We start from the raw sequence: 24,272 nt of genomic DNA, 5'->3' as shown, positions 1-24,272 counted from the left end.
TCCAACCTGTAACTCTCCTCAAATGGTGATAACACAGGTTCCTGGTTGCACTGCCTACTTTGAAAAGAGTTACAGATCCAGTTCTAACAGCCATCCACCTGCCGTTAGTTTTCCACTCCTGCTGTAACAAATTACCGCAGACTTCCTGGCACAAGGCAGCAAAACTTCATTGTCTTATGGTTTTGTAGGTCAGAAGTTCAACATGGGACTGAGTGGGCTAACGTAAGGTGTGGCCTGGCTCTGTCCCTTTCAGGAAGTTTTAGAGCAAGATTTGTTTCCATGCATTTTTCAGATTCTAAAGGTCATCTCCAACCCCAGGAAGGCTGTGTGTCCCCTTCCTGAATTTTCAAAGCTGGCAATGTCACATGGCTCTGGCTCTTCTTCCTTAGTTACATCTCCCTCTGACTCTCTTTTTCTGCCTCCCTCCTTATGTGAGACCCATGCAGATAATCCAAAACAATTTCCCTATTTTAAGGTCATCTGATTAGCAACCTTAAATCCATCTACAACATTAATTTCCCTTTCTCCAGCAACCTAACATATTCCTAGACCTCTGAGATGAGGATGTGGAACTCTTTGATGGCCATTCTCTCTTCCCACCACATCATCCTCTGGAAGGATCTAAGAAATGACCAGACCTCTCCCATCACTTTCATAGCTGTGATGTTTCTTATCCAGATCCATACTGAGCCCTTACATTTGCTCCTGTCATAAATCCTTATTGAGGTACAGTATAAACTTCCCCAGACTTAGAGGCAGAAGACATCCACTGAAGACCCTTTCTGAAACTTACCAACTCAGTTACCATCACTGAGACTCCCTTTTCTCAACAGAAAAATGGAAATAACAAAACCTCCTGACAGGGCTATTATGAAGATGAAATGTGGTAATGTTTATAAAAGTTCTATAAATGTCAAACTCCACTCGATGTAAGTAATCATTATTATGATAGACATCTCTAGCACCAAGGATACCCCGAGTCTGTACTGATGGTGGTTTTGATTGTTTTGCTCCCTGAAAGGAATGATGTGAATTATCACTTACATACTTTGGACAAATCAGAACTGAAATAGACCGTGCTACTCATAGGACAAGTCTGGCATAACCTTTACCTGGATTATGATGACAATATTGTACAGACAATCCAAATGTGAGTAAGAATTTGGTTTTTCCTATTTGAAGGTTCTGAGTACAAAGTGAAGCAGGGCAAAGGCTAACAGAGTTTTGCTAAGAGAACACACTGGTCATAACAAACACCCTCTTCCAACAGGACAAGAGATGACTTTACACATGGACAACATCAGACTGTCAATATCAAAATCAGATTGATTATATTCTTTGCAGGTGAAGATGGAGAAACTCTATACAGTCAGAAAAAACAAGTCTGGGAGCTGACTGTGGCTCAGATCATGAACTCCTTATTGCAAAATTCAGACTGAAATTGAAGAATGTAGGGAAAACCACTAGACCATTCAGGTATAACCTAAATCAAATTCGTTACAATTATACAGTGGAAGTGACAAACAGATTCAAGGGATTAGATCTGATAGACAGAATGCCTAAAGAACTATGGACAGAGGTTTGTAACATTGTACAGGAGGCGGTGATCAAAACCATCCCCCAAATAAAGAAATGCAAAAAGGCAAAATGGTTATCTGAGGAGGTCTTACAAATAGCTGAGAAAAGGAGAAGTAAAAGGCAAAGGACAAAAGGAAAGATATACCCAGCTGAATGCAGCATTCCAAAGAATATCAAGGAGACATAAGAAACCCTTCCTAAATGAACAATGCAAAGAAATAGGGGAAAACAATAGAATGGAAAAGACTAGAGATCTCTTAAAGAAAATCAGAGATACCAAGGGAACATTTCATGCAAATTTGGGTACAATAAAGGACAGAAATAGTATGGACCTAACAGAAGCAGAAGGTATTAAGAAGAGGTGGCAAGGTGTTCGCAGCCACCACCACGCCACCATTGCTCTCCAACGCCAGCGCCGCCTCTAGCTCGCCGAGCTCCAGCAGAAGGAGAAGGGGGTAAGTCAGGAGGTCTCTATACCACGGTACATACAAAGCAGACTGCCCGCAAACCAACCAGTAGTAAAGCACCAAGGAAGCAACTTGCTACAAAAGCCACTGGCAAGAGTGCGCCTTCTACTGGAGGGGTGAAGACACCTCATCGTTACAGGCCTGGTACTGTGGCACTCTGTGAAATTAGACGTCATCAGAAGTCCACTGAACTTCTGATTCGCAAACTTCCTTCCAGCGTCCGGTGCGAGAAACTGCTCGGGACTTCACAACAGATCTGCACTTCCAGAGTGCAGCTGCTGGTGCTTTGCAGGAGGCAAGTGAGGCCTATCTGGTTGGCTTTTTGAAGACACTAACCAACCTGTGTGTCATCCATGCCAAACATGTAACAATTCAGCCAAAAGACATCCAGCTAGCATGCTACATGTGTGGAGGACGTGCTTAAAAATTCACTATGATGGGAACATTTCAGTCTTTTTTTAAAAAAAAAGTCTCTTTTTCCTGTTATTGGTAGTTCTGAATGTTAGATTTTTTTTTCCCATGGGGTCAAAAGGTACATATGATTGCATGTGGAAAAATAGGGGACAGAAATCCAGTATTGTGAGTTCTTCCATTTTCATTTGTGTGTCAATTTTTAATATAAATGCAGGGACATAAAGCATTAATGCAAGTCAAACTGTTTCCGTGAACAAGTTTTTCAGCAGTTCAACTTTATAACAATTATAAATAAACCTGTTAAATTTTTCTGGAAAATACCAGCATTTGGATTTGTTAAAAACAACTAAATTTCTTAATGACTGCAACTAAATGGTGTTTGCAGAATTTTTATTATACAGTATATTCTGTCCATTCACTATACTTCTCTAACTGAGTTGTCCTACATGCAAGTACATGTTTTTAATGTTGTCTGCGTTCTGTGCTATTCCTGTAAGTTTGCTATTAAAATACATTAAACTATAAAAAAACAAAAAGAGGTGGCAATAATACACAAAAGAACTATACAAAAAAGAGCTTAATGACACAGATAACCACGATGGTGTGATCACTCACCTGGAGCCAGACATCCTGGAATGCGAAGTCAAGTGGGCCTTAGGAAGCATCACTATGAACAAAGCCAGTGGAGGTGATGGAATTGCAGCTGAGCTATTTCAAATCCTAAAAGATGACGCTGTAAAACTCCTACACACAATATGCCAGCAAATTTGGTAAACTCAGCAGTGGCCACAGGACTGGAAAAGGTCAGTTTTCATTCCAGTCCCAAAGAAGGACAATGTCAAAGAATGTTCAAACTACTACACAGTCGCACTCATTTCACATGCTAGCAAAGACATGCTCAAACTTCTCCAAGCTAAGCTTCAACAGTATGTGAACCAAGAACTTCCAGATATTCAAGCTGGATTTAGAAAAGGCAGAGGAACCAGAGATCAAATTACCAACATCCACTGGATCATAGAAAAAGCAAGAGAATTCCAGGAAAAACATCTATTTCTGCTTTATTGACTATACTAAAGCCTTAGACTGTGTGGATCACAATAAACTGTGGAAAATTCTTCAAGAGATAGGAATATCAGACCACCCTACCTGCCTCCTGAGAAACCTGTATGCAGGTCAGGAAGCAACAGTTACAACTGGACATGGAACAACAGACTGGTTCCAAATTGGGACAGGAGTACGTCAAGGCTGTATATTGTCACCCTGCTTATTTAACCTGTATGCAGAGAACATCATGCAAAATGCTGGATTGGATGAAACACAAGCCAGAATCAAGATTGCTGGGAAAAATATCAATAACCTCAGATATGCAGATGATACCACCTTTATGGCAGAAAGTGAAGAGGAACTAAAGAGCCTCTTGATGAAAGTGAAAGAGGAGAGTGAAAAAGTTGGCTTAAAATTCAATATTCAAAAAACGAAGAGCATGGCATCCAGTCCCATCACGTCAAATAGATGGGGAAACAATGGAAACTGACAGACTTCATTTTCTTGGGCTCCAAAATCTTCTGCAGATGGTGACTGAAGCCATGAAAGTAAAAGACGCTTGCTCCTTGGAAGAAAAGCTATGACAAACCCAGAGAGCATATTAACAAGCAGAGACATTACTTTGCTGCAAATGTCCATCTAGTCAAAAGTCTGGTTTTTCCAGTAGTCACATAAAGATGTGAAAGTTAGACCATAAAGAAGGCTGAGCACCCAAGAACTGATGTTTTTGAACTATGGTGTTGGAGAAGACTCTTGAGAGTCCTCTGGACTGCCAAGAGTTCAAACCAGTCAATCCTAAAGAAATCAATCCTGAATATTCATTGGAAGGACTGATGCTGAAGCTGAAACTCCAATACTTTGGCCGCCTGATGGGAATAGCTGACTCATTAGAAAAGACCCTGATGCTGAGAAAGATTGAAGGCAGGAGGAGAAGGGGACGACAGAGGACGAGATGGTTTGATGGCATCACCGACTCATTAGACATGAGTTTGAGCAAAGTCTGGGAGATGGTGAAGGACAGGGAAGCCTGGTGTGCTGCCATCCATGGGGTCACCAAGAGTGAGACAGGACTGAGTGACTGATCAAGAGATTAATCCCACCTACAGTTTCCCAACATCAAGGGAAATGCCTTTGCCTGTCTCCTAGAAAGTCACTGAAAGAAGTTTAAAGCAACTTTTTTAAAAAATTTATTTATTTATTTTACTTTACAAAATTGTATTGGTTTTGCCATACATTGACTTGAATCCACCATGGGTGTACATGTGTCCCCATCCTGAACCCCCCTCCCACCTCCCTCCCCGTCCCATCCCTCTGGGTCATCCCAGTGCACCAACCCCGAGCATCCTGTATCATGCACCAAACCTGGACTGGTGATTCGTTTCACATATGATAATATACATGTTTCAATGCCATTCTCCCATATCATCCCACCCTCACCCTCTCCCACAGAGTCCAAAAGACTGTTCAATACATCTGTGTCTCTCTTGCTGTCTTGCATATAGGGTTATCGTTACCATCTTTCTAAATTCCATATATATGCGTTAGTATACTGTATTGGTGTTTTTCTTTCTGACTTACTTCACTCTGTATAATAGGCTCCAGTTTCATCCACCTCATCAGAACTGATTCAAATGTATTCTTTTTAATGGCTGAGTAATATCCCATTGTATATATGTACCACAGCTCTCTTATCCATTCGCCTGCAGATGGACATTTAGCTTGCTCCCATGTCCTGGCTATTATAAATAGTGCTGCGATGAACATTGGGGTACACGTGTCTCTTTCAGATCTGGTTTCCTCGGTGTGTATGCCCAGGAGTGGGATTGCTGGGTCATATGGCAGGTCTGTTTCCAGTTTTTTAAGGAATCTCCACACTGTTCTCCATAGTGGCTGGACTAGTTTGCATTCCCACCAACAGTGTAAGAGGCTTCCCTTTTCTCCACACCCTCTCCAGCATTTATTGCTTGTAGACTTTTGGATAGCAGCCATCCTGACTGGCATGAAATGGTACCTCATTGTGGTTTTGATTTGCATTTCTCTGATAATGAGTGATGTTGAGCATCTTTTCATGTGTTTGTTAGCCATCTGTATGTCTTCTTTGGAGAAATGTCTGTTTAGTTCTTTGGCCCACTTCTTGATTGGGTCTTTTATTTTTCTGGAATTGAGCTGCAGGAGTTGCTTGTATATTTTTGAGATTAATTCTTTGTCCATTGCTTCATTTGCTATTATTTTCTCCCATTCTGAAGGTTGTCTTTTCACCTTGTAAAGCAACTTTTTAAAATGGGGAGCACCAGCCTCCCACTTGTGCTTTCAAGTATGACACTCATGATCAATTATTCCTTCCTCAATTTCACCTTAGAAGGATACTACAGGGAAGACTCTGAACTTCATATTCACGGAAAAGAACGGCCAACCTGAAACACATTTAACTGGGTACTTCCCCTAAGGTAGTTGCAACTATTGCTTTTATGGAGCCAGGTGAGGATTTCATAGAAGCTGATAAATGTTCTCAGGGACAGAGATCTGACTGTGAACTTTCTGGCCTCTGGTGGGTCTTGCCCAGATGCGAGCTCATATCACAGGAGTCAGTGAATTTCACACCAGTAGATGTGTTCCAATAAATCAAGGGCTTGTATAAATCCCAGAACCTGATTCTGTGGGGCTCAAGCTACAACCAACTTAAACCTTCATGGGGTGGATGTTTCACACATTGAAACAACTTCATAAAAAGACCATGGGAGCTGGGCCCTTGATGATTCCATGCTGCCTGATTTGCCAAGAGGGGAGAAAGTCTTTTCTAAGCTGAGAGTCTTTGAGCATTGTACTTCTGTTCCATTTATTCTCCCCTTCAAGCTGTAAGATTTTTTAAAAAGACCCCACTGCAATTAGAAAGAACTGCTAATTGGATCAAGAAGTTAAAGGTATAAGACATGTTTGTATTGAATTTCCCTTGAAATAATCTTGGATTTAGAATATAAAGGCAAAGAGGACTTGGCAATGTGAATTTTTGCTGGCAACAGAAAATTTCAGCACAACAATTATTTCAGAATAATTATTTTTGCCAAACACAGCAAAAATCTCTGGATTTACCCAAAGCTAATATGGTAAGGGTAACATTTCAAACTGCTTCCACTCTGTATGCTAAGTCACTTCAGTCATGTCCAACTCTCTGTGACCTGATGGACTGAAGCCTGCCAGGCTCCTCTGTCCACTGGATTCTTCCAGGCAAGAATACTGGAGTGGGTCACTGTGCCCTCCTCCAAGGGATCTTCCCGACCCAGGAATCAAACCTGCGTCTGTTACATCTAACCTGCATTGGCAGGTGGATTCTTTACCTCTATTGATACCTGGGAAGTCCTGTTTCCACTTTAGTCACTCACTAAATACTCAGATGGCCAAAGCAACCAAAAAACTCTTGTAGTAAGAAATGGCTAGTCCATTTTTCTTTACCAATTTACCACAGATTCTGGTGGGGAAAAAAAGCTTCACAGTAAAATATTGACTTAACTCTGTTAGGGAACTAATTCATATGTTTAAAAAGAAAATTCATAAATGTTTCCCTGAGAGGGTTATTATCTACAGATATGTCTCAATTTTCTAAATTTTTGTATGTTTTCAACTAATATAATCTCTTATTTATTGCAGTTTTAGGAGCTAAACTGAATAAAAGATAAAATTTTCATCATCTAGATTTTTATTCTGTCATCTTTATATCAATTCAAATCTGTTATCCTCTAAAGTTTCCTTGGCAAACTCAAGTAACCACTAACTACAAATGAAGTAAATACTTCCAGTCACTAGTTACAAGATTACAGTGCCTAAATTGTCTATTCACAAATGTTTAAGTTCTTTCTTTGAGACCGGAGCAGCAGCAAGGACTTGACTTTGGCAGGGTGCATGATATCCATGGACCTGGGGGATTCTATGATCTGTTTTGAGTCAAATATTTTGTCAAAAGCAAAACCAGTTCACCAAACCAAGAACTCCTGCTGAGAAATATCAACTCTTTCACATCCTTATCTTCAGGGGAAATCCAAAACCCAGGGTTGACTCCTGAGAGTCCCATGCAAAGTAAGGACATCAAACCAGTCAATCTTAAAGGAAATCAACCCTGAGCACTATTTGGAAGGGCTGATGCTGAAGCTGAAGCTCCAGTACTTTGACCACCAGATGCAAACAGCTTACTCTTTGGAAAAGGCCCTGATACTAGGAAAGATTGAAGGCAGAAGAAGAAGAGGGTGACAGAGGATGAGATGGTTGGATGGCATCATCGATTCAAAGGACATGAACTTGGGTAAACTCCAGTAGATAGTGAAGGATAGGGGAGACTGGAGATGATGAGGGACAGGGAAGCCTAGCATGCTGTAGTCCGCAGGGTCTCGAAGAGTCAGATATGACTTGGCAACTGAACAACAAAATGCTCCCAAAATGATCCATAAGAACCCAGACATTTTTACAAATGACTCAATCCCAAGACTTCCATTTCAATGTACTAGTGCAGTAGGATTCTCCTAAACCAAATCCTGTTCAAGTAAAGAGACGATGGTGAGGTCCCAGCAACTTCCCCAACCTTAGTTCTGAGAATAGCTGTACCAGTAGAAAGCAGACTGCCTTTGTCTGCTGAATAACTTGTTGAAAGCCAATCAACCACAGACAGGTGATTATTCTAAGGTACTTTAAAAATGCAAGGTCTTTTTTAATTTGGAGAAAGTTGGCTTCTTTTCTTTAAGACGGTCCATTCCACAACAATGGTTCATAATTAGATCTATTTATTTTGACAGTCCCTACCTCCTGATAAAAGGCCATCTGCAACATTTCAAATTAAGGATTTTTCCTACAAAGAACATTATTATTCACAATGTGAAATATTGAGGCTTGAAAGAGAAGTATAATCAAAGATCACAACATAAAATTCCATTATCACGGTGTCTGGTTTTGACTCTGCTTTCTCAATTTAAAGAGGAAGAACTAGAAATAAATGTAATAAGTACTGAGGCATAAAGGATGGGGGGGGGGGGTGGAACTGCTGAGTTAGTCTGCAAACATCTCAAGAGCAAAGAGTGTGCCTTTTCTTTTTCTTCATGTCTACAAAGCACAGTGAAAAGTGAAAGTGAAAATTGCTCAGGCGGGTCCAGCTTTTTGTGACCCCATGGACTGTAGCCTTCCAGGCTCCTCTGTCCATGGAATTCTCCATGCAAGAATACTAGAGTGGGTAACTGTTCGCTTCTCCAGGGGATCTTCCCAACCCAGGGATTGAACCCAGGTCTCCCACATTGCAGGCAGATTCTTTACCATCTGAGCCACCAGGGAAGCCCAAAACACAGTACATGATCCATATTGTGTCCTGGTCATATAAGGTATCAAGATTAAGAAGAAGAAAAAAAAAAAAACGCAAACAAATGAAACCTTTTCACCTCTGCTTCAGCATTCTTCTACTCTACTTGGCTGCCTCTTTCACAACTTATTTGAGCCCCCTTCCCAATATCATACTCCCTGGGCTTGCTTATCACTACCACCATGACCACCATGGAGAGTCATACAGGTTGTCTCCGGCCCAAAGATACCCAGCTGAAAGGTGCAAGTGAGAGCTAAAACCTCATCCACAGTTACAAAGAGAATCGCTACTAGTCCCCACGTGGGAAGGCCTCCTATTTGTGGACTGCTTTGCAAATGACAGAGGCATCTCACTTCTGTCATTGTTGCTGGGGAAGTTACTCAATGCACTGGCTAAATCAAGTCAGGGCAAGTGGTCAGAGTGGCAATGACAGTGGCAAAAGTGGCTGCCAAATTCAGGGACCTGATACCATCTGGACAGACCAACGCATTTCCACCATGTCCTAATCAGTCATTCCCAGTCAGGTGGTGACTCTGGTTGCCATTTCCTGAATGGCTGGTATGTTTGCTGTTTAGAGCAGGAGGTGCCCAGCTCAGAGCATCAACCCTTGTCTGAGTTCTTTACAGAGCTATTATACCGAAGAATCAGCTTCTAAAAGGTGCCCTGAAAGCCTACTTCGCATTGCAGAAACTCCCTCTATGACACCCCCCAGGTCAAGTCAACCAACCTTCACTTGAACACATCCCATGAAGGGCCATTTGTCCAAAAGCAACCCCCTTTTCACTTTCAAAGAAAGTGAAATTATATGAATTAATTTAATCCCCACACCAACACTGAGAGGGAGGGATTATCAGCGCCCTTTTACGCGTGAAGAGAAGAACTCACTCAAGTCCACACTCCTGAGTGAGGATTTGCACTTGGACCTGCCTGACTCTAGCACCCTGTTTGTAATCATGAAGCTCTACCTCTGAGTGTCTAACCATGTATCTATCTCCAAATTACAATGAGATATATATACTAAAATGGAAATTTCAGGACACTAAAATTCCACAATTTGATTACTTACACTAATGAGGGAGGGCTTCCCAGGTGGTGCTAGTGGTAAAGAACCCACCGGTCAATGCAGGTAGATGTAAAAGACACAAGTTCGATCCCTGGGTTGGGCAGATCCCCTGGAGTAGGAAATGGCAACCCATTCCAGGATTCTTGCCTGGAGAATCCCATGAATGGAGGAGCCTGGCAGGCTACAGTCCATGGGATAGCACAGAGTCAGACAGAACTGAGCATACACACACTCAATAAGGGAGGAAAAGGTGAAATTTAGGCAATTATTATCTCACTTAAACAACTACTTTTCATTTCCTTCTACCTGATCCAGTCTAGGCCTATTTTATAGCTACACTCTCAGAAAGTAGGTTCATGCCTCCATTTCCAAGTTCTAGGGGTGGGGGTGTGAGAGCTCAAGGGATAAGGGTAGGGAGTCAATGTAATATTCCATCTGGCTGTTGCTTACAGAAACTTCAAGAAAGCTATAAAGTAAAATAATTTTAAATGTTATCTCTTTATCTTTTTCCTACTTGAAATATAGAATAATGAAAAACGTTTTAAAAGAAAAAAGATGTCAGCAAAAATGAAAATGAAAGGCTCAAAGGAATGTGTGTGTGTGTGTGTGTGTGTGTGTGTGTGTGTGTGTGTGCCCTCAATCATGTACAATTTGTTGGGACCCCATGGACTGTAGCTTGTCAGGCTCTTCTGTCCGGGGAATTTTCCACGTAAGAATACTGGAGTGGTTTGCCACTCCAGGGGATCTTTCCCATGCCTCTGGATAAAATGAGATGATGATGTGTGGCCAAATAGCGGCTTCCCAGCATCTGAGCCCCTGCCTACATATGGTAAATTTCCTGCCATACAGGTCTCTCTGGGAAACAAAGCCACTTCAGTAAAGCAGTCAGAGTAGCCAGATACTTGCTTTTCTAGTCTCTCTGGTAACTACGGCACAGGTGACAAGCTAGCCATGAGCAACAAGACACCCTGGGGCTTCAAATTGTGGGCTTGGTGATTTGGCAAACAGGGGTCTTTGTTCCGCTGGCTGAGGGGGCAGCAGCCAGTCGCCAGACCAGCAGTGTCAGCAGCTCTGAGCCGCAGCATCCGAGGCCAACTCCAGCAGCGGGCACACACGCCACCGTGCCATGGTCACCGAGGGCCGCAGCCCCAGCTCACCAGCCTGGCTCTGTGGTACGACTCTGACTGTGAATCTGGCTTCCCAGCTCCCACCCATACTCTAAGTCTGTGCCTGGCATTTCACAGCAACTCTACCAGATGCCTGACATCTTTTAGGAAATTCCTTTTATCCCTAAGCCAGCCAGAGTCAGTCTCAATTGCTTGCCTTGAAGATTCCTAAGGGATACATTATGTAACAGGACCTAAATATTTGTGCTGAATCAGAACAATAGCATCAAGCCACATTAGGAGCTGCCACTGGATCCATCTCGGCATGTGAGCCTTATCCTACCTTTGGACCTGGAAAATCACAAGGATGACCAGGCTCATATTTTTTTAATTATTATTATTATTACATCAGGCAGGGACCACGTCCCCAGAATCTCACTCACTACAGAAGAATGCAGAATGGGAAGGCAGAACTAGATGAGAATATGGTTCAAAAGTCTTTTATTAGTTTCCCACTATTCTTAAATGTAGATTCTTATCAAACCCCAAATGTATTTAATGACATATAAATTCCTTGTTGTAATATCCTAATGTAAAATGTATTCATTCATGGAACTAAAAGGGAGAGTTACGTGATATTGTGGGTAGAGGGGTGAAGACTATTAAATGCACAAATTTCTTCATGGCAACATCACAACACAGCATCTGGGACAAAGGCATTCTAAGCTATTTTAAAATAGAACTAGTCTTTATAAACAGGATAACTGCTATGGGGTTCACAGGACTTTATTTATACAAAAGCTCTACTTTAAATAGATGAAAATTACTTAATAAACTATCATATGCAGTAAAACTGTCAAGAAAAGCAAGGACATGATAAACACAAATTTCAAAAAAGTGGTTCTGAGGAGGAGAATGCAAAAGGGGAAGGGCTTATATTCCAGAAGTAAGTAGTGGATTCAGAGAGGCTTACTTCATTATTAGGCTTTAAGCTACATGATACAAACTCTTGAATGTGTGACATAGTTCATAATGAAAAATCCAAAGACACAAAGGACAAATAATGATAAAACTAAAAAAGATGGTGTTTCAAGAACATCTTCCTTCAGTTTACTTAACTGTTGAAGCACCAAACTCTTAATAATACAGCCCCTGGAGCAAGCACACATTCCTTCCCTTAAGATGAAAAACAGAGCCTACATGTTTTTCATGTCAAGACCACTGGGCAGCTAGAGGCCCTGTGTTGATAATCAGTTGCAGATGAAGGTACCGCTCAGCATCGATCAAGGGCAATGCAGGGTTCTCAGCAGCCTCTCCCTCCCCAGCCTAGGGATCAATATGCTAAACGTGAGCACTGGCTAATTCTTTGTCTTAACAGGCACTTCCCAGGAAACTTCAAGCCTGCAGAGACCCCACCAGGCTGCCCAGCCTCCAGGAAGGTGCCACTTGTTACAGAACCTGTTTGTAGTGTCTACCTTAATCAGCAGACACGTCTGGCTCAATAAACTGACAACACTCTGCCCTCGCCCCAGCCACATCTTATGAGAAACCCAGAGAACTGCCAGAGTTTTTGTTAACCTTTCAAAACACTAGAAATGAATCTCAGTAAAACCTAAACATGAGTTCTCAGAGTCGTAGGAGAAAGCACAAAACTCAACTCCTCATCAACCAAGTGTAAAAAAAAGGAGAAAAGCTTACACTGGAACCCCAACAGCTGGAAAATACAACTAAGTAATGACTTCAGACCCTTGGTGGGTGCTGAGGAGGCCACAGTGGTGACCTTTTCTTTTGTACCACACAAAAGCCTGGAAATAGCAATAATGTGAGAACAATAATTTCATCCATGATGCCCGTAGGCAAAGAACACTAAACTCTAACAAGCAAGTAATATCTGCAGACATCCTGGAGGTTGTGTGCCATACTTGGGGGGAAAAGTATCGATTTGACTGTCTAGAGCTCTTATGGTCAAATCTCAGTTCTACAACTTTCCCCTGAGTCTCTTTCTCACCAGTGTCATAAAGGCAATAATCTCCACCGCACAGAGCCGCCATGAGGTTTACATGAGACAGCGTATGGAAACATCCACTGTGGGGCCTGGCACGTGCAAGGTACTCAACAACGGATCCCTCCACTCCTGCTCCCTGGAACACCTACAGCCACAAAGCGCTGCTTCATTCTTAACTGCCGTGGGCCAAGCCAGTCTCTCCAGGCCCAGAGCTTCCTGGCAATCCACGGCTGCAACCCCGTTGACAGTCATGCCTTGGGGCCTGCAGCAATTCTCCATAATATAACACACAAGCCCTCATGGCATAAGAGTACCCAGGGCTGACGATCACAGTAGTGGGGCTTCAGTCCAGGCCCACAGGGTGGGTGATCTTTTGTTGATGCTCCACATCTAGTAAAACTCCTAAGTGATATTTACAAATCAGATTGAACTCAGACAACGTTATCATCTTAAAACCATCACTGTGAATCCCTCTTCACCTTCATGGTATGTCCCTAGTGCCCTCATAAGCAGGCCCTCCATGACCATATTTGATAACTGCTCCCTGTTCCTTCCCTAATAGCTCAGTTGGTAAAGAATCCGCCTGCAATGCAGGAGACCCTGGATTGATTCCTGGGTCAGGAAGATGTGCTGGAGAAGGGATAGGCTACCCACTCCAGTATTCTTGGGCTTCCCTTGTGGCTCAGCTGGTAAAAAACCCACCTGCAATGTCAGAGACCTGGGTTCAATCCCTGGGTTGGGAAGATCCCATGGAGAAGGGAAAGGCTACCCACTCCAGTATTCTGGCCTGGAGAATTCCATGGACTGTAGAGTCCATGGGGTCGCAAAGAGCCAGACATGACTGAATGACTTCCACTTTCCCTGTTCCCTTTCCTTATAGTCCCTATAGTGCCACCCTCTGAGCCTCACCAACCCAAAACTGCCCATGCCTCACCACAAAAACTTACCAGCTTAGTGTCACACTTATAGAATTACAAATCAAACCACTGACAGGAAATCTACTCTAATCCTCCATTTAATTAATAAGAAACCATGGCCCTGAGGCCCAGGGATGTCATGCCAGATGGTAAGTAACACTGGTGGCATGTCTGGAGGCCAGACCCTCTGACTCCCAGGCCAGAGCTCTTTCGAATACACAGCGCTGCCTTAGATGGGAGCCTCTGTAGCTGGACCAGAACCAAGGCACACAACACCTTAGTGTTAGTGTACCCCAGCTCTGAAGTGACGTTGCTTTTGACAGAGACTATTAGCTAAATGGGAAACGTGCTAAGTCGCTTCAGTCATGTCCGACTCTTTGCAACCCCTTGACTTGTAGCCCGCCAGGCTCCTCTGTCCATGGGATTCTCCAGGCAGGAATACTGGAGGGGGTTGCCATGCCCCCCTCCAGGGGATCGTCCCGACCCAGAGATCGAATCCGTGTCTCCTTCAGCTACCTGCACTGCAGGCAGGGTCTTCACTGCTGAGCCACCAGGAAAGCCCAAATAGGATGAGTGATAAATGGGGTGAGCTAAACCTTCAAGACAGCTTCCATGGCCACTGGGAAGATATCTGGGGTTGAATAAGAGGGTTTTGGCCTCCCTCAAGTCCTTCCACTTCGATGACCACCTATCCTTCCAGGAAGTGTTCTGCAGATGAGGGAAAATGGGGCCTCTGTTTCCCATCCATCTATCTATTCCGTGAGCAGTTGCTGAACGTTGGATATGTACACAGTGTACTGTTATAGGGATTGAAACGATGACCCCTGCCCCCTTTATTCACATGCTGTGTGCCAAGTATTACACTAAGCCTTGCCTTCTCTGATTCAACCTTGACAATAATCATATGAAATAGATGTCTGTATCCCCCATGTTACAGACAGGGAGAATAGAGAGAATAGAAGCTTAGTAAGCGCCCAAGTCCCAAGTTTAGTAAGTGGTAAGAATGGGACTAGAACCCAGCCTGCCCTCCTCCACAGCCTGTGCCTTCATCTGCTTCCTAGGGCCCTCTTTCCACAGCTGCATGGGTGACCTTGGTTGGTTCGGGGGATTATCAGGAAACTCAAATAAGAAAAAGCAGATGAAGCAGTGAGCACAGTGCTTGGCTGACAGTAAATGTTTTATCTTTTTAAAGTTGGATGAGACAAACCATTTCATAAAACCTTTATTTAGTTTGGAACTCAATAACACTTAGGTTTGCAATGACAATATTAATATATAAATGGCAAAGAATTTTGCTGTGACCTGGTCATTCTATTTAATCTGTCTGCAATTTTCCATGGATATTAAAAAAAAATTCTAGAGATTTTCTGGTTCCTACAGTCTGAACAGCAATATTTTGTGTGCAAATACCCCCTGTCATTCCATTCTCTTTTGTCTGTCTATATACATATTTATGTGAAGGCAGGGCCACCTTCATTCCTCACTTAACTAGTCCACAGGAAGTGGGTGGAGTTCGGTGAAAGCCTGTTGAGTCCCTGGCTGAGAGTTATGAATGTTGAGTAATGATCCTTTTACTGGGAACAATGAGTTTGTTAACTCGAGCGTAATTAAAATTAGAGAACTTCTCTTGGGGTTGCATTGCCTCTCCCTGAGTGACAATCAAAACTCTCTGATGGCAGGTCGCTGAATGCAATTTCAGAGGCATGGGGCTTCTAGGGCAGCATTCTGCTCCAGAACCAACAGAACCTTCCGTGATGACGGAAATATTCTTTCTGTGTCTACTCAGTCAAGGACAGCAGCCACCCACGGCTACTAAGCACTTGAAATGGGGTTGAGTGGCTGAGGAACTAGATTTTTAAATTTAGTTCATTTTAAGTACTGTACAAAGCCACATGCAGCTGGTGGCAACCACATAAGACAATATAGTTCTAGAGGAACTGATGGAGGAAAGTTGATCTATGGAGGACAGAGCAAGGATCAGTAACTTGATGTTCTCGTTTCTTGACAGATCCTTAACCACCCAGAAGCATGACCACAAGAGGGCCTGGGTCATGTTGGAAAGAGACCAATTTGTCTGTGATGTTCTTCCTCTCTCCAATTCTGGGATTTCTTCAGGTAGGACCTGGACCACCATCAGGAACAAGAGAAAGTAAAGGGACTTTGGAACCTCTGAGCCATCTTTTTTACAAAGGAGGAAATTAGAGGTCAAAGAGAAAGCCCTCTTCCCCAGGTCACATGATGGAAGAACAATAAAAGTCTCCTGACACACACCCCATGCTCTTTCAATTAAACTTGGCTAACATCTCAGCTATCATCCCTAATAAACTGTGGGCAGATAAGGTTTAAGGAGTTGCAGCAAAACAATGAAAACATATAAAGGTTGCCAAGAGTAGGATATAGTGACTGGTATCCCTAGCTTAAGTGGTCATCCCATCAAAACTAGGCAACAATGTTTAACTTGATTGTCCAACTGTCCCAAGAAAAGGAAGAACTAGCGTTTGTAACCTCTGCCTTAACCTGTCTTCTCTAGAACATCCTCACCAGTTAGTGATTATTATTCTCAACATAGAGGTTACAGATTACTGAAGTTAAGTATCTAGCTCAAGAAACACTAGTAGAATATGAATTCAAAAGCAAATTGGGCTTTAAAGCCTAGGCACTTTCCACCACATCCCACTTTCTCCTCACAGCACCAGCTTCACCTATTGAGGTTCCTTATTCTTTCCAACAGATGGGCTTGAAGTGGCTCTTCATGCAATAGATCATCTTGCACATTTTACTTTCTTTTCTATAATTTCATTGTTAACAAAGGACAAAAAAATGCCATTACCATCAGCGAGGAAAAGAATCAAGATATTGCTTCCTGAATCAAAATACCAACAAAATTACATTTAATATTAGTGCCAAAATAATTGGTAAGCATCCCCATCCAAATTTACTCCATTTCTAGGACCTCCCCAGTGGTCCAGTGGTTAAGAATTCACCTGCCAATGCAGGGGACATGGGTTCAGTCTCTGGTCCAGGAAGATCCCACATGCTGTGGAGCAACTAAGCCCACATGCCACAATTACTGAGCCCATGAGCCCTAGAGTCCTTGCTCTACAATGAGAAGCCACCGCAATGAGAGGCCTGCATATCGCAACTAGAGAGTAGTCCCTGCTCGCCACAATTAGAGAAAGCCCGCACACAGCAATGAAAACCCATCGCAGGCATAAGTAAATAAATAAACACATTTACCCCATTCCTACCACCTGTCAACAGTGGGTCCAAAGTGGCTATGTATGTATCTTCCTTTTAAAATGTCCATGTCTAAACATTTCAAGTATAGGACTCTTATATGAAAAGTTAATTTTAAAACTAAAAGGAAAAAGAAGAGGGACTGGACACAATGAAGGTGCTATCCCACGCTCCTTCAACTGTTTTCTCTATCTAAAGCAAAAACTCTCAATGTGCTATTTATATCAGTCATAACTCTTCTCTCTTTGAGATGCCACATCTACAGTGATTAATGGGTAAAGTCTACAGTTTCTAATACTGTCTATTCTGATCATAAATTGATATATAGTCCGCCACAAATTCCATTTGAGCTCATGATTTTCCTGTAAATGTACCCCAACATAGCTGCCACATTCCTAAATTCTGGGCAAAATTGATGATTGTGCTCCACTATTTGATTATTGTGTGGGAGCTTAATGCAAAATCCCAAAATAGCAATAATGTGATTGCAGTTCTTTACTTCATTCCTGGCTGCTTAGTACTCTCAGCTTTACTTTGGCAGGCTGTTTGATGAAGATTAATCTCATTTTCTTTCTATCTGCTGTGTTAATAAAAATAAGCATTCTTGAGAAAATAGACTACGTGGCACAATTAGCTAATACCCATTCCTTCTCTCTCTCATAAATTATGTTGAAATGAATGGCAGTAAAAGTGAGTTCAGAGTTTTCAATCTGCTTCCCAGTGGCTGGTTAAAAAAAAAGTACCCTAAACTCAGCCTGGTAAGGTCTGCTCACTCTAAGTAAGAACTGAGAGCAGTGGGCAAAATGAGATGCCAACTGGAATTGGAAATAAGGAATGAAAAAGGCCAGGGGGAGAGATGTGATGGAAAGAGAGGAGGCTAAACAGTATGGGCTAGAGTGGAGGAGGAGAGTCAGTGTTTGGGAAGGTTCTCATGAGCAGCTGCTCCCTCCCTGGTAAGGGGCTTGTATAATATATACGAGTTCCTCCACCTGCTTTATCACAACCACCAAGATTTCAAGCAACTGTCATCCAGTTCACAGCCCCTGAGCACATCAAAGTTAAGGAAGGAAATTTTTCTCTTGGAAGATCCTCAAAAAGAGCTCTAACTAAACCCAAGAAGCCATCAAAGGTCAGAGTGTGTGCACAGCAAACATAACCTGGATCCAGAGCACAGTCACAAGCCTATCTTCTCATCCCAAGAACAAAATTCTGAAATTTCATTCCTTTATTCACGTGTGTGTGTGTGTGTGTGTGTGTGTGTGTGTGTGTGTGTGTTAATCGCTCAGTCGTGTCTGACTCTTTGCGACCTCATGGACTGTAACCCACCGGGCTCCTTTGTCCATGGGATTCTCCAGGCAAGAATACTGGAGTGGATTACCATGCCCTTCTCCAGAGGATCTTCCCAACCCGGGGATCAAACTCTGGTCTCCTGCACTGCAGGCAGATTCTTTACCATCTGAGCTACAGGCAAGTCCTGTATTCTTGGAGTAGCTTAAAACATGGCTCCAAAATCTTTAGATACCCTTCCCATCAATAGGTGGGGTCTCTGTTCCCTTCCCTTGAGTCTGGGGAGGCTGTGTGGCCCAGAGAAGACAGGGAAGTGAGGCTGTGTGGTCTCCGTGGTCAACCAGGGAAGGCCACGTGCCCCCTCTATGGGAGTGGGTGTATGTGGGGGCCTGAGTTCCAGGGCGGTGCCTGACACCCCTTCCACCACCAGGCTGTAAGAAACCCACACAGAGGGGTTCCATGGGGCCATGGTCACCAGACACGCCAGCAAACCGTGGCCCTGGCCCCACTGTGTCCTGACTTCTTGGCCCGTAGCCTTCAGGTGAGTGTAAGAAAATGGTTGTTTCTAGCAGCTAAGTTTTGAGGTAATTTGTTACACAGCGATGGTCTCTGAAACAATCCTTTTGCTCCATTCCCACCTCTGATCTTTCTCTGTGGAGGCTTACATATTTAATTCCTTAAATGAGTCATTTCCACTTATTTGTGGAGGTCTTCCCTGTAGCTCAGTCAGTAGAGAGTCTGCCTGCAATGCAGGAGACCCAGGTTCAATCCCTGGGTTGGGAAGATCCCCTGGAGAATGAAATGGCAACCCACTCCAGTATTCTTGCCATGCAGAATTCCATGGACAGAGGAGCCTGGTGGGCTACAGTCCATGGGGTCACAAAGAGTTGGACACAACTGAGTGACTAACACACACACTCCACTTGTTTATACCCTAAAACTCTCTGTTTAAGTGAAAATTTCTGCCTAAGAAATCAATGGCTAGCAGAAACTCTGGACTCATCAGCTCACAATTTGACAATCACCCTTCATCCATAAAATAAATGTGTGGCTTTCCTTCTATCAATCATATAATTTCTAGAACACTGCCTTCTCTTTGAAGCCTTCCCAGTTTAATCACACAGAAGATGATGGCATGTAATTTCCTCTCTCACCCATCTCCCACTAACACCACATATAACCTTGGGGCATGCATGTATTGAACAACTAAACATCTAAAAGATGTACGAGAAAGATGAGTCATGACATCTCCCTTCAAAAGATTTCTAATCTTGTTTGGAAGGCAGTGCTAGCCACCGCCTCCTCTTACCAGCCTTATAAAGCAAAATAATAAAGATAGAGGGACCCACTGTCACAATGACATTGTACATAATAAAAATACAGAAATCTTATTTATCTTATTTCTGTGCTTATAAGGCATGCTTCTCTCATGCACATCCATGTCACCAGTGTTAACAATAATAATGATTCCTTATATCTAAAACTGGTTACTATTCAATCACCTATTCACACATTCAATAACCATTTACTGCTCTCTTTCTATGGAACTTCCCTTGTGGCTCAAATGGTAAAGAATCTGCCTGCAGTGTGGGAGACCTGAGTTAAATCCCCAGGGTGGGAAGATCCCCTGGAGAAGGGAATGGCAACCCACTCTAGTATTCTTGCCTGGAGAATTCCTTGGACAGAGGAGCCTGGAGGGCTACAGTCCACGGGGTTTTAAAGTTCTGGGCATGACTGAGCAACTAACATTTCACACTTGTATGTGCCAGGCCCTCTGCTAAGCTCTGTCTGTAACCCAGAGTAAGAGATACAGTCCATGTCATTTCAAAGCTTACATTCTAGTGAAGGAGACAGATAACAAATGTGTAAACATTTAAAAATATGACAAATACAGGAAAGGAAATGAGGAGGAGGATACAACAGACATTAAGTATAAGCAGGGTGGCCACTCTGGTGAGGGTGGCCAGAGAAGACCCAGGAAAATTAGCAAACAGGTAGCAGTTGAGGTAGATCCTAAAGATAAGGAGATGCTGGGGAAAACTACAAGAGCAGGGTTTCGAGTGAGGAAACAGCATTTCCAAAAGCCCCAAGGAAAGAAAGATCACCGCATGTTCCAAGAACAGGAAGGCCTATCTCTCCAGACAGATGGAGAAGAAAGCAGGAAGAGCTAAAAGCCATAAGAGTTGGAGCTTGTGTGTCACAATGCCAAGAGTGTGGTCTCCGAAACTGCAAGTCATCCAAAGGTAAAAGCAATGTAAACAGCAACTACGCTGTGCTAATAGTTACTTAATCATCATCGTCATCAGAGTAAAGTTTATGTTGACTATGTGCTTACTTTGGATTAATATTTTAGAAAATATTGCTGTGTTCTTCTCTTGCCTTTCAAATAAAATGTATCCTTAGGACAGAAAGAGGGCTTTCCAGATGGCTCAGTGATAAAGAATCCACCTGCCAATGCAGGAGACACAGGAAACACGGGTTTGATCCCTGGGAAGGGAAGATCCCCTGGAGTAGGAAATGCCAACCCACTCCAGGATTCTTGCCTGAAAATTCCCATGGACAGAGGAGCCTGGTGGGCTACAATCCATGGGGTCACAGAGAGTCGGACACTCCTGAGCCCAAGCATGAGACAGAAAGAAGGAAAATCTGGCACTCAAAATAGGTCTTATGCAAGGCTTACTAATACACTTTCTCAAGAAAGAATTTTTAATTTTCTGTATCACCTTCCACGTAGAAAGACTTGAAGAATTCTCCCCACAGTGAAGAAAAGATGTGACACAGAAGAGAGAGAGGAAATCCCATCCTCATCCTCATCCCAGAGTGGCTGGAATGTGTTGTGTAGACCTGGGAAAGTCAGAGGAATGAGGGTTCTAACCCTGTTCCTGCTCGGGGCTCTAGAAAAACATCACCTGTCAGGTTGCCCCACTCCAAAGTCCATGCGGAGGCAGTTAGGCAGACAGACAGCTCGGAGTGTAGTTTTTTCTGAGCACCAATTTGGGTCACAAAGATCCTCTGGAGAAGGAAACGGCTACCCTCTCCAGTATTCTTGCCTGGAGAAATCCATGCACAGAGGAGCCTGGCAGGATACAGCCCATGGGGTCACAAAGAGTCAGACATGCCTGAGCAACTAACACTTTTACACTTTCTTGATTGCCTAAGGGGAAACACTGTGGTGGGGCTGGGATCCCAGGGTTCTCAGCTCCCCATGGGTAGTAATTAGAAAGCAGCTGAACTTAGAGTCAGCATGCCAGCCTGGAGAGGAATGAGATGGTGCACTAGCAAAGGTTGGCTGTGAAGAGTCCATTCAGGAGCAACTGGCCTCTGCTCCTGAAATGGGGTGGGGTTGCAGAAGGCCTGTGATACCACTGAGAATAAGATGATGCCATGGAGACTACCAGATCCTAATCAATCCCAAAGACACCAGGGTCCTTGTTACACCAGCTCAGATCTTAGTCAAGAATGCCAGTGGACCATGCAACAGGTGGGGAAACAAGTGGGCAGTGAACCCCATTAACTAGAGCTGTGGACTCCTCCCTCCCACCAAGACTGCCTCAGTCCCTCACCTTCCCCATAAACTTGCATCTCATCTTAAAGAGGAGGCCAGAAGAGCCTGGCACAGAGAGAGCTGAAAGTCTGAACACTTTTTCCCAGACACAGAGCTTTATCTAAAATCAATATGGCAGATTACTATTTAAAACAACTTGGACATTCGATTAATTTTCCTTCTAATCAGCAAGAGTTTGCTGAGGAGGTAGATCACATGAGTGAAAATCAAAATTAAGAAGCTACATGTTCTCTGCCCATCCAGATGTGGTGGGAGAGAAATCTCTGACTCATTACAAGTACTTTACACATATCATCTCATTCAATCCTCAGAACAATAAGAATCCATCACTCCGGTTCCGGCACCAAAAAAAAAAAAATTTTAAAAATCCATCACTCTGAATCTCTTCCCCATGTATAAGAAGGAAGTGTCAGGTTAAACAAAGTGATGAAACTGACACATCCCTTGAGTGACAGAGCCGCCATATGTTTGAGTGCTTGACCAAGGCAGGTTTTGCCTCATCATTCTCAGTCCAGACTTCCTTTTAACATGATGGCAGTGAGCATCATTAAGCGTATACTTAAAACCACAAGGCACCTATCATGGGGGAGGCACTGTTCTTGCTGCTTTGCAAATAAAGGACTCCTTTAATCTTCTCACCAATCACATAAAGTAGTTACCATTATTACTCCCATTTTTTTATATGAGAACACTGAACTCAGAAAGTGTCAGAAAGTGGAATAATTTGTCTTGGGTCAATTTTGCAGCTAATAAATGGAGGAACTGATACTTGAACCCAGACCACAGAAAATGAGAAATGAGCTATTAACTGCTGCAGTGGACAAAAAATCAAAAAACTTTTCAAATTGTAACTTTTTAAAGTTACAATGGCTCTAGGTTTAATAAAACTTATAATGGTTTAATCTTCATGACTAATAAAAGTTATATATTAATAACATCCAAGGGATTCAAGGGTCTTTCAATATCCACAAATCAATAAATTTAATAAACTACAATAACAAATTAAAGAATAAAAACTTCATGATCATCTCAATAGATACAGAAAAGTTTTTAATAAAATTTAATATCCATTTATGATTAAAAAAAAAACTCTCCAGAAAGTAGGCATAGAGGGAACATACCTCTACATAATAAAGCCCATATATGACAAGCCCACAGCTAAGATCAATGGTAAAAAGCTGAAGGCATTTCCTCTAAGGTTAGGACCAATACAAAGATGCTAACTCTCACTATTGTTTATTCAACATATTTTTGAAAGTCCTAGTCATAGCAGTCAGACAAGAAAAAGAAATAGAATATACCCAAATTGGAAAGGAAGAAGTAAAACTGTCACTATTTGCAGATAACATGATATTATATAAAGAAAATCCTAAAGATGCCACCAGAAAACTACTAAGAGCTTATCAAAAAATTTGGTAAAGTGCAAGTACAAAACTAATATACAGAAATCTGTTGCATTTCTGTATTTTAACAATGAACTATTAGAAAGAGAAATTAAGGGAACAATCCCATTTACCATCACCTACCTGCCTCTAAGGAGGCAGAAGACTTGTGCTCCAAAAACTATAAAACACAAGTGAAAGAAATTGAAGATGATGCACAGAGCTAGAAAGATATACTAGATATACCATGTTCTTGGATTGAAAGAATCCATACTGTTAAAATGACCATACCAGCCAAGGCAGTCTACAGATTTAATGCAATCTCTATCAAATTACCAATGGCATTTTTCACAGAACTAAAACAAAAAATTTCACAATCCATATGGAAACACAAAAAACCTTGAACAACCAGAGCAATCTTGAGAAAGAAGAAAGGAGCTGGATAAATAAATCTCCCTGACTTTAGACTATATTACAAAGCTACAGTTATCAAAACACTATGGTACTGGCACAAAAATGGAAATAAAGATCAATGGAACAGGATAGAAAGCCCAGAAATAAACCCACAAATTCACAGTCAATTAATCACAAACAAAGGAAGCAAGAATATACTGTGGAGAAAAGACAGTCTCTTCAGTAAGTGGTGCTAGGAAAATGGACAGTTACATGCAAGAGAATGGAATTAGGACATTCTCTAATACCTTAGACAAAAATAAACTCAAACTGGATTAAATACCTAAATGTAAGACCAGACACTATAAAACTCTTACAGGAAAACATAAGCAGAACATTCTTTAACATAAATTGCAGCAGTTATTTTTTTTAAATATGTTTCCTAAAGTAAAGGAAATAAAAGCAAAAATAAATAAGTG

The 24,272-nt window shown here is 42.4% G+C and overlaps 1 pseudogene; it reads left to right on the top strand.

The window, feature by feature from the left end:
• Positions 1-1,341: 1,341 nt before the first annotated feature.
• LOC133046769 (histone H3.3C-like) lies at positions 1,342-2,469 on the top strand (annotated as a pseudogene).
• The last annotated feature ends 21,803 nt before the right edge of the window (positions 2,470-24,272 follow it).

The sequence above is a fragment of the Dama dama genome, chromosome 25 (assembly GCF_033118175.1).
Source record: "Dama dama isolate Ldn47 chromosome 25, ASM3311817v1, whole genome shotgun sequence".
In the NCBI taxonomy this organism is placed as follows: domain Eukaryota; kingdom Metazoa; phylum Chordata; class Mammalia; order Artiodactyla; family Cervidae; genus Dama; species Dama dama.
This window is presented reverse-complemented; position numbering and strand designations above follow the sequence as displayed.